Source organism: Typopeltis vanoorti, chromosome 8, assembly GCF_054136105.1.
Source record: "Typopeltis vanoorti isolate ZY-2024b chromosome 8, IOZ_Tvanoo_1.0, whole genome shotgun sequence".
Lineage (NCBI taxonomy): Eukaryota > Metazoa > Arthropoda > Arachnida > Uropygi > Thelyphonidae > Typopeltis > Typopeltis vanoorti.
The window spans coordinates 29,160,465-29,176,628 of record NC_143556.1 but is presented as its reverse complement, the minus strand read 5'-3'; the positions used below and the strand labels follow the sequence as shown (position 1 = coordinate 29,176,628).

At 34.9% G+C, this 16,164-nt stretch overlaps 1 protein-coding gene across 2 annotated transcripts in view; it reads right to left on the bottom strand.

Moving 5' to 3' along the window:
* LOC150103889 (uncharacterized) overlaps positions 1-16,164 on the bottom strand; it is an 86,542-nt gene that overhangs the window by 33,080 nt on the left and 37,298 nt on the right. The window contains exon 1 of one of the 2 annotated variants that reach the window (XM_090396587.1): positions 2,478-2,599. The exons of the other annotated variant lie outside the window; for it this stretch is intronic. The gene's annotated coding sequence lies outside the window, so the exon portion shown is untranslated. Of the gene's footprint in view, positions 1-2,477; positions 2,600-16,164 lie in introns of those variants that run through there. 2 annotated transcript variants of the gene reach the window in all.

Genomic DNA, 16,164 nt, shown 5'->3' with positions numbered 1-16,164 from the left:
AACCGAATTTGTTCTTCAGAGAAAACCATTTTGTATTACGGTATGCTAAAAGACAGCCATTGTTGAAAATAGCTGAACTTGAGCAGGGTGTGGATGTGCAAAGTAGTTTTTACGCTTCGTGTAAACCACATCAACAAAAGCAGGAAATGATTCACAACAACTGATGAAATCTAGTTTAAGAAGACGCTCCTAGATATTACGTAATGTCTTTTTTTTTTTTTTTTTTTAATGAAAAGAAATTTGCAAATGAGTAACGAATTCCATCCGTATGATTGGTGGTTGAAACTGATCTGGTTCCAAAGCTGTGTGTGTGACTATGCGCGCGTGTTATTACACTTCCGCTTACTCTAATCTCCCTTCCGTGCCAATCTCTAAAAGGGGTGTAACCCAGCATTGCACTAAGGTGCTGTTATGACAACCGCAGTTAATTTTCGTTGATCAATATCTAAGGAAAGATTCAATCTTTATAACAGGATTGCAAAAACGGGACCATCAGGGTCAACCAGTTGCGGCATTCGTAGGAAACAGAATGCGTTGTCAGCCGGGGCGGTTTGTCACTAAAGATATGCATTCAAGGACTGTGATGTTGTCAGGTGTGCCAATCTCTTGGACAATTTAGTACTTTTGTTAATTTAAAAAAAAAAAAAATATGCGGCGAGTTTGCCTTACTGGAAAGTCCTTTGATTCGGGTGGAACACGTGATTTAAAAGTCGGTCATACTTTTGTTGTGTGACTCATGCAACAAATCTTCATTGCCTTCACTTAAGAAAAGTTACCTCTTTTACAAATTAAAAACTTAATTACCTTAAACACCGCTGAATAATGTTCGTTGTGATTAGAATTGGCTGAGCAATTATGAAGAAATCAAAAACACTCCCAAAAATGTGAAGAATCCCGTTGTTATCTGAAATGGTCATATTTTCATAGTTGGAGTTGTTACCTTTCAGATACTTATTTGCTTTCCTTCATTGATAACAATAAAAGTAACGCATTTGATTAAAATATAATATGTTATTTAAAATTATAATTACTACAGAAAACAAATTTCTGCTTTACTTCTCATTTTAATTTAGAAATTAAATAAATAATAATACACCTTATTTGTTTTTGTACAAATAGACTTATTAATAAATTGTTGCATAAATAACAAAATAATAATATTTTTATTCTTGATTTCTTATTCGGATGGAACACGTGATTTAAAAGTCGGTCATACTTTTGTTGTGTGACTCATGCAACAAATCTTCATTGCCTTCACTTAAGAAAAGTTACCTCTTTTACAAATTAAAAACTTAATTTGTAAAAAATAATAAAATAATATTTTTATTATTATTTTGTTATTTATGCAATAATTTATTAATATTTTTAATAAATTTATTAATATTTGTATAATATTTTAGCTAAATATTATACAAATATAGGGCTTCGCTATGATAACTTCACAACGCCAAAATGAAGTTTTTTAGACCCTTTATTATATAGTATTGTATATTGTATACACAAATGTGAATGAATTCATGTAAATCGATGTCAACATCGGCATTTCACCACCATCCATGGTATGGAGCAAGTGAAAATCTTACATAATTATTTTACTTTATCTTTATATACATTTTATATTACATAAAATATTATAAGAAAGGATCGTTATTTTTATATTTTACATATAAATGTGAAAAGGATCATCAAATATTTTTAACTAATATTTTAATGTACAACAATTATAAAAAATATATATATTCTTTTTTAAATTAAGGTATATATGCACATGGAATTAGATATGGTAATCGTGATTCTATGGAGGCAAATAAATGATTTATTGAAGCATATCATAATATTGGACTTCTCTGGAGCTCTAGTGACGTTGTTATATGTGTTGAACCAACCTAAATGTGTGCTGCTTATATCATTTCATGCTGCTTTGTTTTATATGGCTTCTCAATAATTTTTAGCCCATAATACCTAAAATGATTTTTGACCATTTATTGTACTCGGTCAGTTTTTTTTTTTAATACATTTGTAATAAGAAATACAATATTTATGACCCCCCAGATGCTTTTCAAGGTTAATTTTTTTTATCAAGTTTAATTACGATTCAGTGGCACTGAATCGTCTAAACCAGTGACGTTTCGACTGCTTAATGACAACCTTCTTCAGACTTGTGATTGAACTAAAGTAGTCGATGAATGTAATAAACTAGTTTGAAAAAAAAAAAAAAAAAAAAGGAAGAATCGCCCAACTGGAAAATGCTGTTTTTATTTTCCAATTAACCAGTATTTTGTTTATTTTTTCCTATTCTTTAGGAAATTTTAAAAGAGGTAATCAAATTAACTCTAACGAGAGACATATGGTAGACATTTCTAGACTTTACACCTGTCTATGGGGAGGGGAGATTAACGTTACTATTAATATTCAAGTCATGAATCTAAAATTACTTAAATATTCACGAATTTTCTTTAAGCAGTCATTCCACTTACATGCATTCACGATTCCTAAAGACCATCTATATCTTGACGGAAGGCGCACATCATTGCAGCGGAACCAGCACCCTCCCGGCTCGGCAGCTGCCTTAGGCCTAACGACGCTACAGGTGGGTAACCTCTTGCGCACCTGCAATAGCACGTTTGACTCTCTCAACACTTCGTACACATCACGAACGCCCAGCCAGGCATAGGTCTCTTTCGCTCAAAGTAATGTGCACGCACGGTGTCGTCATACATGACAGCCCACAGGTAAGCATCTGATACGGCGGCAAGAACGGGCTACTCTAGCGCCCCTTCCGGCAGGTCATTGCTAAAAAAGGCAAAAGGAGGTTGTAGAAGAGGCGGGCTACCATTTTTCTCCGTTTCGGGGTGGTTGCTAAGCAACAAACCAGAGGGACAAGTACCTTTAGCGTTTCGGTATCGAGGGCAGTGAAAGTAACGCTACTCCTTACACGGAGCACGTGGGGGGTAGGGGGGGGGAAGAGAAAAGATGCCGAGGTGTTGGAACAGGTGTTGCCGAAAGGGAAAGTTGTGGAGGTTGTAGGAAAAGGCGGTAGTCGCTTTTGATAAAGCGGATAAAACTTTATTTTGAGCAGTTTCTCATCGCCTGTATTCTCCGTTATAAAAAAAGAGGGGAAAAAATGGAAATAAAACACATTAAAAATTATTTTTTTCAATTTATCGGTTTAAAAATAATGAAAAATGAATAAACTATATTTAATATACGCGTCTGTCCGATTAGTTAAATATATTGATTTAAATTATTAAAAGTTAGTTTGTTTGTTTGTTTTTTTATTTCGGCTACTTTGTTACGAATAGCACGCGCCTGCATTTACTTGTAAGTTTCAATAGCTGGTTAGAACGTGCTGGAGAGTTCCAACTTGCAGCAAGAATTGAAACAGACAAGTCACGTGCTTTTGTGTGTAGCAAAACAACACATGGTTTATGTCAGAAGCTGTAAATGACTCAGTTGACTAATACAAAGACGCGATTATATTACTCTCGACTACTAGCTCATCCTAACTGCACTCTGGTGACCTAAGAGGGTATTAACGTTTTTATTGAGAATGTATTGTAAGCAATTCATTGCCATTTTCAAAAAAAAAAACTGCTTTCCGCCTACATCATCCCCCTTCCCCTCCAACATCGTTCTCTGACCTCTTCTAATCCGAATTCAAATCTCACATCAGGCGTGAAGTTTAATTACAGAAAGGTAATAGACGTCATCTTTAACCTGCGTTTCACATCGAACGATCTTTGCTGACTCCTTTTATGGAATGCATTCTTGATTTGGCTGGAGGGTCGTGGTGAGTTCTGTTCCCAAGACCCCCGCATTTGTTTTATCCCCTGGATCCTGTGCAGTATGGTAATAAAGGCGTCATGGTCGGAACGAAGCGTGCTCGATGGTATCATACTGGTCTGACGAGGGCATGCCAAAAAAAAACCGCGGGACGTGATTTACTAGGAAGCTGGGGAGGATTCATGAATTCACTTAGCAAGTGACGTCTCAGTAATCAGGGCCACCCGGAGTTCGAGGATCGAAAATATGTACTCGGTAATGGAAGAGATATTTACGAAAGCAAATTTACGTTAATTACCTCAAAGGCAGTGAAGGATTTAATTAGACCACACGTGCTACTACTAGCTTCAAAACAACATTAAAAAGCATACCACAGAGCAAACTATGCACCATTAAAAAAAAAAAGGATAACCCGTGATTATAACAGCTACAAAGTAATTGACGAACCAACAATGCAAGTAGACTGGTAACCATAGGAATGATAAACGTTTGTTAACAATATCCTAGAAAGTGAATTATACATAAAAAATACAAGAGTGCTAATTGGATGACTGTTACTATGGAAACGAGAAAAATTTGATAATAATAGCCTAGAAAGTGAAATATACATTAAGAAATTCAATAGTGCTGATTGGATAACTGTTACTATAGTAACGATAAAAATTTATTAAAGTGAAATATATACATTAACTGTTACTGTGGAAACCAGAATTTTTTTTTCATCGAAATGTTTAAAAATGCATAAATATTACACGAATTTTTATAGCCCTTTGGACAATTGAATAGAATTCTTGATATTTCGCTTTTAGTGAGAGGTGCTGTGTTATTTTTCCACGCAAATTGATTTGAAAATATTAAAGGACATATTCCACTACACCAAGGAGTATTTCTCCACTATTGACAACGAAAGCATAGGTTATTGTCTCTTGCTTCTATAACAACCAATTTCTCCTTTCATTATAATTGGGATTATTATTGTATCACCAGTCGGAGATCGTGTGCTGGAGACCAGATGAGATGGAAGAAGTAGTTTCTGGAGTGTTTGTTATACTAGGAGGATTGAGGGAGTGACGGGTTGTTGCTGACAGCTAATAAGATACACAGATGTGTCACAAGTACTGGAGATAATCGAGTGTTTGTTGTATGCAAGACAGGATGTCATCTACGTTTCTGTTAATACTGTAATTTGTCATGTAATTCAGAGTGAGGCCATTCTACGGTCTAATTTCATTCTACATAATGACCTAAATAGGGTAAACAACAGAATAAGAAATAACACACCGTGTAAAACGCCTACACTAAGATTAGCTCTGTTATTACCGCCTCAAACAACAGGAAATGACCGCGGGAGACACCTGGATACTTTAATCCTTAAAGATTGGTCGATGGCGACGTGAGCGCCACCTTGCGTTATTTTTCTCATTAGAATATAATTTTATTTTTTTACGTTTTTTTCACCGTGTTTTAATTATTCGTTATAAATAATTAATAACAGAATCACTTAGGTTAATCTAAATATTTTTATTTGTAGATTTTATCGGCTTCTTTCGTAGACATTTTTAATACGATTAAACTCGTCATTCGTGTGAGTTCGTAAATTGTAATTAATTGTTTATATTTAAAAATATTTTAGTAATTTATTTATTTTATTATAATTGGTTTTGGATATCTATTAATGCAGATGGAGTTATTCTTCTGCAGCTGATATTGCATATAATATCACGCGTATTTAATTGAATTAATGTGCGCTTCTTTTTTTTTTTTTATTTATTGTTTTTCTATAATTTAAAGTAAGTCATTTCGTTGTGAATTAGTTGTAATGAATTCTTTCACTTACGTCTCGATTTTAAGATCAATATATTTTAATTATGAAATTTAATAGCGCTGAGGACATCGCTATATTGTGTATGAATCATACTCTATACAGCACGCCTCCTTCTATTATTTATTCCGATTTAAGTGTAGCTTTCTTTTGATGTTGCTTGTTGAGTTAGAAACAAAAGAAGTGATTAAAGACGAGGGACCACAGACTTGAAAATTCTAAGAAAATTTAGGCGAAAAAACAGATGGCATTGGCTTCAATGCGAAAAAGGTTTTTAAAATTAAAATATTATGAAGGAATTTACATAGTTAGTATTGGTGTAAGCAGAGCTAATCTAAGGTAATATTCTGTCTTTTGAATAAGGTAGAAAGGTTAGAAAAACCGGTACGTGTTGAATGCTTAGGATGGCATGAAACAGAAAGATCTATGCCTTGAAGACCAAAATAAAAAGATCTAACAATATTGAAATCCAGATAAGTATCAGACTGAAAGATTTGAAAGACGATCTATAAACTTCAATTAGCATGAGTGGTAGCTGCATTAATAATATATAAGCATAATTTCCTCTGCTATCACCAGAAGATAATGCCTACAGTGACTTCCGCGAACCCCATTTTCCCTTAAAAAGGATAGAAGAAAATGACGAAGTCAGTTAGTTAGTCTCTAACAATCGTGTTACTGTAATGTTTTTACTAAAAAGACCTTTTGAATACAAGAGATCTAATAAGTTTAGATAGAAACAGCTTTCTGTTATACCACATACTAATAAACAGAGGCGGCTCGTGCATAGGCACTGCGGAACTGCAGCACCCCCAATTTTTCTCGATATATAAATATATTTCTTAATTTATTTATATTTGCTTGTAATATTTAATTTTATCATCAACAATCCTATACAGTTCTCTTATTTTGTATAAAAAATAATAAAAATCTTAGCACTTAGGAGGGCGCATTACGCTAATAGCTCGCATCTCACTATGCTACGCGCGCAAGCATATGCACGTCATAGTGAAATACGAGCTATTAGCGTAATGCGCGCACTGTTCGTCGCGTAGTTTCCCTGTTGTTTATATGCAGTTTGCGCCAGTAGAGTGTTCGTAGTGCTTATCGTGTTTACTCCGTCTTACTTATTTTATTTATTTTTTATTTATTTATTTAACAAGGATAAATTAGCTAATTTTAAGAATAAATTGCCTACAGAAGAAATAAAATGGACCACTGAAGCATATCCCATGATCAGCAAAGAAAAACTTGAAACCGAACTTCGAGTATTCTACAGTAGACCCGACATGCATGATTATTGTAAATTAATTGACTTGAAAAAATTTATAACAGAAAATAATTTAGATTGTGTTCTTAGTGAAATTATTGTATTGATAAAAATTCTCTTGACAATTCCTGTGACTACATCAGAGCCTGAACGCTGTTTTTCAACATTAAAGAGAATAAAAAAAATTCTGAGGAGCACTATAAAGCACGATAGGTTAAATGCACTCGCGATGATTTCAACGGAGAAAAAATTCTTCAACAGTCACACAAACATCAAGGAAAAAGTTATTGACCTTTGCGCTCGAAACAAAACAAGAAGAATGGATTTTATTTTTAATTAATTTTGAATTATACCAAACTGTATAATTTTATCGATAATAAACAATAATTTTTCATGTGTAATGTCTTTTTTAAAAGTTTACCATAATTTTGATATTTTATCCAAACACGTATTACACTGTACTTACAGTGTGTATATGTATATTTCGAAAGTTGCAGCATCCCCACGATTTCAAGCCACGAGCCGCCACTTGTTAATAAACTAATTATAATTAGTTTAATTTATTTAAGTATAATATAAATTACTTTAATTAATTAATTTATGATTTTAAAACCTCAATATGCGTAAATTTTTAAAAGGTCACGATAAAACGTTAAAAATAGCAATTTTTATGTTTGCAAGAAATATACAATACATGAAATCTGCATATTGAATTTTCTATATCACCATGGAAACCGTTAAACAATGAAAAGTCTGTGTGTGTTATTAATAGTATCGAAAAAGTTGCATATATCCCTAAGAATAGATAAAATAATGATTACAATCATTGTTGTAGTGGATCAGAATAGATTCCATGGATTGTTGGCATTAAAATCACGTCCCCTTGGTGATATAATGAGCATTTTACTGTTCATTATCACTACGAAACACTAAAAGTCTCCATATACTAACAGTTCTGCCATAATTACTAATTGTGAAGCTTTATTACGTGCTGAAATGAGCACGAGGGAATTCCCCCCCCCCCCACTTTAGTGTATCTGTGTTTATCCCTCCCTTTACGTGGCAGTCCTCTTCTTGATGGCCTCCTAAGTGGCAACTGCCAACAGCCCGTTGACTTTCTTTGAAAAATTTGCCGAAAATTCTTCTTAAAATGGCCACCGGCACAGCTAGAGGTGGATTAGAGGGTAATAATGAAGTCCTGGGAAGTTCACATCTCAATTTACGGTGTGTCCAAGAAGTGTTTCAGGTGCGCAAGGAAAAAGATACCCGGAAAGTATGGATTTTTTTGGAAGTGTTGCAAGATGTCTGGAGAATGTTTTTCCTTTGGGGTAGAAAAAAAAAAAAAAAGAAGAAGATGGTTTGCTAGCTTATTAGCAAAAATCCAAGTTCTACAATCTATTTCTTAGTAATACTAACGCTTTCTTCAATAAATATTTACAAAAAAGTTGTTAAAATTAAAAGAAAGATATAAAAAAGCACATTTTTTAGTGAAGTACAAAACAATCACCAGATGGCAGAATATTCAAAATTTACTAAAGAATGAAATAAAAATAAGATACCAAATAGTTGTGTATGTGACGTAGTGTCTTATTATAGATCCGAATATAGATGAAATCGACATTTTGATTTTATATCTCCATGGAGACAGGCGAACAATGAACTATACTAACAATGAAATTTGACTATTTCAATAGAGCTTATGGTAACAATGAAATGTCCTATTCAATGAACTGTTACATTCACAATACTAATGTCCTTAAGATTTCGAAAATTTTAAATGTACGAAATAGCGTAGGAACAATTTTTCAACTTCTGTGAGTTCAACGTCAGACGACAGCCTTCTGGACAATGTCGATGAAACAGTGACAGGCTGAAGGCGGTCAGTAACACGCATATATTATCCTACGCAATACCCACGTACTTGGAGGGCGTCGGGGTCCCATCTGCTACAAGAGACGGCTGGACAGAATTGCCTAATCATCTTGGAGACATTCGAAGGTGGTCAATTGATCCAATTCGTGCTAATTTTCTACGACTAGACTTTATTCGGCTTCGGAAACTTAAACGCGTGCCAATTTTGAAATAACACAAGTTCTGCAATGTTTTGTTTCTACTGCTACCCACGAACGCCAGGTAGGCGTTGGTTCAGTCATGTGCTATTTTTTCTTCCTCCGCAGATGACACGAAATAAGAGGGTTGGTTCTGAATAAGAACAAATAGCTGACCTATTTCGGTGATCGGAGAGCCTGAATAGAAAAACGATGAAACAATTGGGTATTTCAGAATAGATATTCTTGAATTTTAGTCCATCTTATTTAGTAATAAATATTCATCGCTGTGATGAAATTATAGAAGTCATTTTTGAAAGCATTTACGACCAAAGCATTTACTTATGTCTGGTAACGTGTTGCCATGGTTTGTATAATTATTCACATCCAGATGTTGTTACAGATAAATGTACATTCCTATTCAACAAGGTGTTGCCATGGTGATCACAAACAATAATATAAATTTCGTTTTTTTTTTCATAGGTAACCATGGTGATCACAAAGTATAAATTTTGCTCTTCATCATTTACCATGGTGATCACAAAAAAACATCAATTTCACTGTCCACCGATTACCATGGTGATATACTATTGTAACTCACTATTTACGAGCTACCATGGAGATCACGATTGGTAACGTTTCATTTTTCAGTGATGATATTTTAACAAATATTGTGCGTTGCACATCGCGAAACTCTATCAGGCAATGCGTAATTGTGTTTGTGCTGACAATGACAAGTAAAAATCACAAGCAAAACGACAAATCAAAATCCATCATCCTCATCATAATATTGAGAGTTAAACGCAACTCGATGCGTATTAAATATATTTTTTCTGGTGTGTGTGTGTGTGTGTGTGTGTGTGTGTGTGTGTGTGTGTGTGTGTGTGTGTGTGTGTGTGTGTGTGTGTGTGTGTGTGTGTGTGTGTGTGTGTGTGTGTGTGTGTGTGTGTGTGTGTGTGGTTTTAGCGTACTTGCTTTTCAGCCAACAGGCTGCTGCTCGAATTTCTTCATGAACAGGAATGTCTTCCGATTGTCTTTGGATGGGAGATGAATTTCATTGACTGTATGAGACCATCTACTTATTGAAGATATAAAGTAGCTTGGGAAAAAAAGTTCCATGTTTGATTTCCAAATCAGGGCTTCCATATTATGTAAAAAATGAATTAAAAAATAAAAAATAGCAAAATTAATAAAATAAAAAAAAATCTCTAACCCATCCACAGTACTAAATGTATACTCGAGTTCAGAAACTAAGGACCAACTGCATTTCTACCAGTATATGAAAAACACTTTCATGATTACAGCCAAATGTGAACATAAATTTATTGCCAGCATACTAATAAATTATATTACACAAAAAATGTGTTATACATTTGGTGGAAATTAAATGGGAATATCTTTTTAGCAAAAGTTACAAATTTTATAAGGACGTAGTTAGGGAATTTATGTACGATTCTTACAGAAAATTATGCGGAGACACATTTCAGTATGAAATATGTCCACTAGGAACTGCCATGCAGCTCCCACAACCTCGTACTATGCTTAGCACGAAGTAATTCTGGAGTAGCCCACTCCTCTTTCAGAAAAAGGATAAGTTTTTTTTTTTTTTTTTTTTTGGCGGGAATTTTTGAGCAGAAATGCGTCTTCCTATTGCGTCCCTTGATTGGAGACAACTTTATTCTATGGGGTTGAGATCTGGGGAATGTGCCGGCTACTCAATTAATATCCTCGCTCTCCAGAAGTATCTTGACTGCTCGTGTACGATGTGTTGTGGCATTGTCACCCATAAAAATGTACGAAATTTTTATGCGTGAACTCACAGATGTTGAGTTCAACAAAATTGTTAAACTATTTCGTACATTTAAAATTTTCGAAATCTTAAGGACATTAGTATTCTGAATGTAACAGTTCATCTTGAAATAGTCAAATTTCATTGTTAGTATAGTTCATTGTTCGCTGTCTCCATGGAGATATAAAATCAAAATGTCGATTTCATCTATATTCGGATCTATAATAAGACACTACGTCACATACACAATTATTTGGTATCTTATTTTTATTTCATTCTTTAGTAAATTTTGAATATTCTGCCATCTGGTGATTGTTTTGTACTTCAATTAAAAATGTGCTTTTTTTTATATCTTTCTTCAAAAATTTTAACAACTTTTTTGTAAATATTTGTCTAAGTTTGCAACTTTATTCCTTCAAGAAAACAGCTTCCTGTAGCGCAGACTTTTGCCTTTATTATTATTATTATTATTATTATCATAACGTGACACTCCCAAGGAGTCCAAAGACTATCGAGGACCAACTACAGCGAATGCCGCCACAATCATTTTCTATACACGGAACAATCAAACACGACGTTGAAGAACTTCGTTGCAATGTCGTTCACCAGTCATGATCCCTTTTTCCAACACTTGTTGCTCAGTGCATTCATTATGCATAATGCCTCCCCACACCATGACCCCATCAACGCCGTATGTTCAATTGTCGTCTAGAACTGGAGGACAGACTAAAACGATTCTCATCTGTAAAGAGCACATTAACCTACTGACCTTGTCCAATTTTTATGGATATAGGCCTACTTGTTGCAGACGTCTTGTCACAGTTTGACCAGATATCTACGTACCTGTGCTTGAATGGAGCCAACTTGCAAGCTGACTTGCTGTAGTAAGTTGATTACGTTTAGCTGTTATAATCAAAAATCAATCTTCATGCTCCTTGGTAGAGCTAGGGCGATCTCTTAGCAAACGTCTGGAATGCATTACATTGGTTCAAATCCAGGCCCAGAGCCTGGATTCAAGGCTATGTGAGATTTCAAACTCTCCGGCCATATCAGTAATTCTGTGGCCTTCTTCAAGCCTTCCAATAATTCTTCCCCACGTAAAACCATCTGGTGATGTCTTTGAGACACTACATGACATCTAGGTTTGCAACTTTATTCCTTCGAGAACCTTCAAACACAATTCGCTTAGCTCAGACTTTTGCCTTTTATTATTATTATTATTATTATTATTATTATAACGTGATACTCTTGGCCAAGGAATCCAAAGATTCATCGAGGGAGGGCCCACTCTCCAACTCTCCGTGTCCACCACTTAACCACGCTACCGGTCAGGACGTATATATACGCCCTGGCCGGTTTCGTGTATATATGCGTCCATGGATGGGAAATGCATATTAAAATTATAATACCTTTGATATTATTTTGAAATTTATGATGGATACGAAGCTTTTGAGGCTTCGTATTTGATCTTTAATGGCCGGTAAGGTGGTTAATTTACCAACTACAGCGAACCACCACCACCACCATCATCTTTTACACCAACGCCATCTGCTGCTCACCACCACCATCACTAATATTTTTTGTGTGTTCTCAAGGCCAATTTGTCTGTATAAGAGATGAAAAAACCCGAGTTTCCGGGATAAAAAGCCTTGTTAACTCTTATCCTGTTGAGTGCTACCACCTGAGTCCTTTGCGCACGATTCATAAATTTGAACGTGTATCCGCCTTCTAGTCGACGTCATCAGTTACACAAATTGCCACAAGCTGATTCGTCTGAATTTGATGTTGTAATCTTCAAAAATAGTGTTCGTCCTTGGTTTTACTATAGGTTTACAACCTTTCGTTAGTGGGAATGACACGCGCTCACGCACGCACGCACGCACACGCACACACACACACACACACATGCATGCATACTGGGCAGCTAAATATATTTAAGAGGAACTCTTCCTTTTTTTCATAATTGAGCACTTTAGTTTCTAATCAAACGCAGACGTTCATTCGGAGATTGTTTGGAGATTATTAAATATACTTAAGAGTAGTATCGCTTATAAGTAAGTACAGTAAGCTAAATATAGGCTACCTTAAAACTGTTAACTGCAGTATTAACTACAACCCATCAAATTAGAAGAAAATAACAGTACAAATATTATTATGAAAATTCAAATATCACGCATATATAATACATCTTTGCGTGATATTTGATAATATATCTTAATAAAATAAATGAATTCATTTATTTTATTATTAGTTTTTTGCTGTAAAATGCATATGATTGATAATGATTGTATTAACAACAATACTCTTTTATATGAGTATCCATGTTAACTGCTATTGTAGATTTCACTGTTCTCAGTTACTATGGTGACGTGATATGCATCGGTGTTTGTTCAATTTCACCTCATTATTGGACTAACAATAGTTTACATTTCATACTTCACGTGTTGCCTTGGTGTTTAACAAGGTACATTGCATTGTTCGTGGTACCATGGTGATACGTGACTTATCTGTATATTACAGGGACTGTTATGTAGTCCATAACAATGTCAAGTTTTGTGTATAGTCACATATGGACAGGAATATTGTGCCTTACCAATTTAATACACAATTCTGTATTCAATAATAAAACTACAAATTGCCAATTTTTATTATTTTGAAGAATGCATTTCGTGTTTCAGAAATGTGCAAACAATTCAACAAAATAAAAAATAAAAAAAATGTTGCTTTGCAGCTGCACGAGGTGGTTTGCTGTAGGCACCGCCCATTGCGGCATGTTTACACACGAAGGTCGTTCTCCGCCCTACCAGGCAAGACACACCCAAGGTTAAGAACGGGTGGGAAGGTGATGTTTGTGCCACGTATTTAAATCTTTGCACTGTTACTAACTCGTGCGTCTGTCAAATTAAAGGGAGACACTCCCCGATTACAGGGGATGAGATAACGAAGTCATCTTCTCTTGGACGTCTTGCTTTATAAAGGGATCTTATCTCCTCAAAAAAGTCTTAAAAATCTAAGGAAGGCGGACGTCAATGCTAAAAAGAAACTGGAGAAAGAGAGATTATATTTATTTAATTAAAGATTTTACTCATCAGTGTAGTATAGCTAACTACCCTTGTAAAGACTATTGCTTCTCGGTGCATGAGCGCCATCTAGTTTTTGAAGTTCGCTAAATGATATTGTAAAAACCCTAATTTTGGTCAATTAAGTAATCTTACTTTTTAACGTATCTATTTTTATATAACGTGATATAGTAAATGCATATTTCTTTTTACAATAGTTGCCATGGTGATTAGTAACAGTGCTATATGTTTTCATTGTTCATGGATCGTTTTGGTTTTGTTACTAACGATGTTGTCTATTTCATTGTTTATATGTCGCCATGGTGATTATAAACAACGCATAACATAAATATCGTGTTATCATGATGAATACTGATCATATTGTTCATTTCCTGTTAACGCGTTGCCATGGCGGTGCCTTAACAATACTTTATATTACCTTAGGGCCTTTAACTGAGCAGTAACTGTTCCTGGTACAGGGGGGAGGGGGGAATGAGACGGGGATATAACGTAAAAAAAAATTTTAAAAAAAACTTTCCGTTTGATGTGCAGTATTGCCGACGATTCTAAAAGTAAGACAAAAACGGAACAAACACGAAGCCGTCAATTCTGTGCCAAACCCTCTCATTAGGGTTTTTTGGATTCTGAGAAACGCATCGATGTCAGGAATTGCTTGTGACGAGCACGTTCATTCGGGGTGGTCCACTTCAACTCACACGACGGAAATCTATTACGGACTCGATTTCGAAAGAAAGGTAACATGAATGGTTCGCAAGCAAGTGTTGGAAACTACAAAACTTTACGGCTTTTTTTTTTTTTTTTTTTTTTATGTCTCCTTTTTTGCCGCTCTCCGGGTGGGTCTAATTACAGTCATTTACATCCTCTGTATGATCGCGTCACTATCCCCGAAAATCAGGATGTCTTCTCTTCGCATTACAACGAAATATGTACCAAAAATGCACGTAGAAATCAGTCATGCTCTGGGGGAAGGGGAAGAGAGAAAGAGGGAGGTTGGCCCTCCCACAACGTCGAAACCAGTATACTGCGGTAGCATCTTTTTTAGTAAATAGTGCATATTAGCAACAATAGTTTAGTATTGTTAATAATATTTATTCATCAAAGAACTTGAAAAAAAAATAAAATAAAGCATTGCCAAATCTTAAACTTTTCACTTTTTAATCCTTGCTGTATTACTGAACAAAAGAAGAAGGGAGAAGAAAAAAAACGAAATAGCATATGTCTACCAATACATTATTTGCAGTTGCAAAAAATGCGATTCTGCCATCTTAGAGTACCTCCCATGGCTATTTCGACTGAGCTCATAACAATTTATTGTTGTTTTGTCAATTCATTATATGTGACTAATAGATGAGGAGTCCTTCGTGGCAATGACGGTAACGAATGCAAACTGACGTTTGAGAAGAGTGATTAACAAATTAGGGCGGGGTACAGCTGAGAAACATTTATTAATTGATTTTAGTATTTGTTGTTTCGCTCAGTATAATGGGATCGTTGGGTTAGTTTTTTTACGAGTAAAACAAGATGTGACGTCATGCATTCCATGTTTCCATGACAACAACTGAATCAGCGTAAGTGGCGAAATAGACAGTGGATGTTTCATCAGTACAATAGATGCTATTTATTTTATTATTTTTTTTTCAACATTCTTAGTTCAAATTCGAATTGCTCTACCACACAAACGTTTGAAATTGAAGTAAAAAAAAATGGTATTTTATATCATGCTGCGCGCCAAAAGTTTGGTATTAATATAATTCCTTTAATTTTTCGCGTCATAATATTTATTTCAATAATATCTTTCTTATTTTATTATTATTATTTAAATGAAATTTTATTTTCACTGATTTCTTGAGGAAGATATGATCGTCTTTATCTTCTCTATCTGTACATTCGTCGCAACGTCAGATATTTGATGGCTTTACATCGAAACACATCAGGAATAATAAAGCAACGAGGCTTCGCTAACCTTCACCCAAATATCAAATTCCCACAGACGAAGTTCGGACTTAAATGGCCATATTGCTGTACTAGAAGACAATTTAATTTAAAATTTGAATTTAAAGATAGTTATCCCCCCCCCCCCCCCCAAAAAAAAAACAGGTTAAGAAAGTTAGAAATCCATGAATTTCAGTTTCGAAAATCCTGAATCAAGAAAGGGTTCGAATTTTCCCAGGCGGGTTCCATGAATTACGACTACAAACAACTAAAACCTTTCCCTCTCTCTCTGTCATACACACACAGAAGAAAATCGCGCAAGATCTTTTTCTTCTCTCGTACTTCAACTTCCGTCAACTAATGGACGCAGAACAAACATGGCAGGTGCATAATACGGAACAAGATGGCTTCACCATACCGATTACAAACCGCTTCCTCCA